This window comes from Balaenoptera musculus, chromosome 9, assembly GCF_009873245.2.
Source record: "Balaenoptera musculus isolate JJ_BM4_2016_0621 chromosome 9, mBalMus1.pri.v3, whole genome shotgun sequence".
Taxonomy (NCBI): Eukaryota; Metazoa; Chordata; class Mammalia; order Artiodactyla; family Balaenopteridae; genus Balaenoptera; species Balaenoptera musculus.
This window is the reverse complement of record NC_045793.1, coordinates 37,693,118-37,696,175: the sequence shown is the minus strand read 5'-3', so window position 1 is coordinate 37,696,175 and position 3,058 is coordinate 37,693,118. Positions and strand designations below refer to the sequence as shown.

General features: G+C 40.9%; 1 pseudogene; it reads right to left on the bottom strand.

Moving 5' to 3' along the window:
* Positions 1-583: 583 nt before the first annotated feature.
* Positions 584-1,883, bottom strand: LOC118900971 (annotated as a pseudogene).
* Between the last annotated feature and the right edge of the window lie 1,175 nt (positions 1,884-3,058).

The following is a 3,058-nucleotide window of genomic DNA, read 5'->3' as shown; positions in this document are numbered from 1 at the left end:
TGTGATAATTTCAAATGATTTGAAACGATTCATAGATGGTTGGATAAATTGAAGTTTTTTTGTTTTGTTTTTGTTTGTAAAAACAGCTGGTTTATTCTTTTGATTTATTGTATGTATTAAAAGTTACTTCCTTGAGATGGCACATTGGCAGGTTTGGTGTTTCCTGACGCTGTGAATATTTAAAAACAAATTATTTTTGAAAGTTTTATCATCCAGAAAGAAACAGGAAGAATAAGAGTTTTTCTACAGTTGAAATGGTAATTTTTCAAAAAAGGTTGAGAGGAAAAAATATAAACCATTCTCGATAAAGCAATGAGGCGGTTTCAAATTAAAATTACAAAGTTAAATGAAGTAATTTTATAAAATATTGAAACTAGCTAAAATTACACGCATACGTATTTAATCAATAGTAAGAGAGGAACAGCAGTGGAACTTAAATATGTTAGGATTTATCAACAATAAATAAACATTTTTAGTGCAAATAGTGCAGAAAAATTTCTCAAAGCAAAGATCATAGCAAATCATTCTAATCTGTACAAAATTAGTCTCAGTTCTGTATATAATCTGTATAGTTTACCTATGAATTCAGCCACTGTGATGAAATGCCAATTTGCAAATCATAAATATAAATGTGCTTAGTTTTGTGTCCCGTTCCTCTCTTGGCAGTTCATGTTTTCAGGAAAATCTATAGTGGAGCATGAAATTGGCTGTGCATTGCTATCACTTGTTGAAGTTTCTCTTCCTTGGCTCTTCTACAGTGGCAAATTGTTCTCTTTTCCATGAAGCTACTGAGAAAATCATCTATATCAGTTTTTCCCTCCAAGAAATCTTCCGCAATATTATCAGATTCCTCCTCAGCTTCATGTGCAGCTACTTTCAATCTTGCCTATTGGGCGCTCGCACTACAGCTCTCGATAAGTTCATGCTGCCTTTGCATCTTCTTTTCAAAAGCTGATTTCATTTGTGTAAGTAATTCATACTCATCTAAAACAGTTTGCCTTTTGGCTTCCAAGCTGGGCTCCAAAAGGAGATTTTTTCTTGCCTGCTCCTCAGTACTTTTTACTAAGTCATCATTGTCAGTAATAATTTGTTTCAGTTGAGGCAAAGTCAGAAACTGTTCTAGTAATACCTCCTCTTGTTCATTCGTATCTGTAAGTTGTGATACACTTAGTTCTGAGAGTTCTGGAAATGCATCAGGGATATCAGGCATCTTGTAACCAAAAGCATTTTGGCTTATCAGTGCTGAGGTGTCTGTTGTGGGAACGGGCAATGGCAGATTTGAAAAGACACCAAATGAAGGAGCAGCGGAGCGGGTTTGGCTGTTGTATAACTTGTCGTTGAAGAAGAAACAGTGTCAGCAACAGATAAAGAACTGATAGTCCTGGTAGCTTCTTGTGGGGAACATGGAGGAAGAAATGGAAAACCCGGAGAAGCATGAGGAGGCATCGCACCTGGGTTACTGTGCCGGTATGGGAATGCTGTTGAAGCAGGAACTGAAACTGGAGGCTTCTTCCAAAACTCATCCAATAGACTCCGAATAATTTTCCCAAGATCTGAGCGCATTGTAAAATTGTTTCCTAATGGAGAGGTAACATACACTCCTTGTTCATCCACTAAGTGATGTCGTATTGGTGGATAAACACTGATCACTGGTTTTTCCTGAGGAAATTGTGGAGGAAGCAATATATTAATGCTAATTGTCAGGTTGTTTACGGTGAATGGCAACCTGTATTCCACACCTTTCTGTATTTCAGCTATACTGGAGTGTGAGTTACGGGGGGACTCGATCAGGCGCTGCTTCTGCTGTTGGAGGCTGGGGAGACCACCGGGGGTCCCCGCCGCGGGGGAGGAGGCGCTCTTGGTCAGGGAAAGAGCCAGCCCATCCTCCACGGGTGCCCGGGCCGGAGGCCCTAGAAGGCTCTGGCCTGCTTCTCCCAGCTGCTCAGCGCGGCGGGTCTCCAACGACAGAGGAGGAGCGCGCAGGGATGCCCCCGCCCAAGTGCTGGGGAGCCGCGTCTTCTCTAAGCAAGCCGACCGGGGGTCCTCGGTCAGGGGGCCATGCTGTGACTGCGGACAGCTGGAGACAGGGAACTCACCGCCCGCGACTGGCAGTCCTACCTTCACGGCCCTGGCGGCCCAACCAGCCGACAAACAAGTTTTCAGTTAAGATTTTATTTTACTGTTCTTAGGACAATGAAGGTAAATCAAATTGTATAATCTTATAAGCTAAAATAATAAACTTTGGAATACAAATATAAAACGATCTCTATAATATGAGCTAGATCGTCTTTTCTTCCTTATATGTAACAGAGGGCCTGGTTCACTGTGAGTGCTCAAGAAATATTTTCTATAATGAGTGAGTAAAATATAACAAATTATTCACACTTTTTTTTTTTTATACAGCAGGTTCTTATTAGTCATCCATTTTTTACACATCGGTGTATACATGTCAATCCCAATCGCCCAATTCATCACCCCCCACCCCGCTTCTTTCCCCCCTTGGTGTCCATACGTTTGTTCTCTACATCTGTATCTCAATTTCTGCCCTGCAAACTGGTTCATCTGTACCATTTTTCTAGGTTCCACATACATGCGTTAATATACGATATTTGTCTTTCTCTTTCTGACTTCACTCTGTATGACAGTCTCTAGATCCATCCATGTCTCAACAAATGACTCAATTTCGTTCCTTTTTAGGGCTGAGTAATACTCCATTGTATATATGTACCACATCTTCTTTACCCACTCGTCTGTTGATGGGCATTTAGGTTGCTTCCATGACCTGGCTATTGTAAATACTGCTGCAATGAACATTGGGGTGCATGTGTCTTTTTGAATTACGGTTTTCTCTGAGTATATGCCTAGTAGTGGGATTGCTGGGTCATATGGTAATTCTATTTTTAGTTTTTTAAAGAACCTCCATACTGTTCTCCATAGTGGCTGTATCAATTTACATTCCCACCAACAGTGCAAGAGGGTTCCCTTTTCTCCACACCCTCTCCAGCATTTGTTGTTTGTAGATTTTCTGATGATGCCCATTCTAACTGGTGTGAGGTGA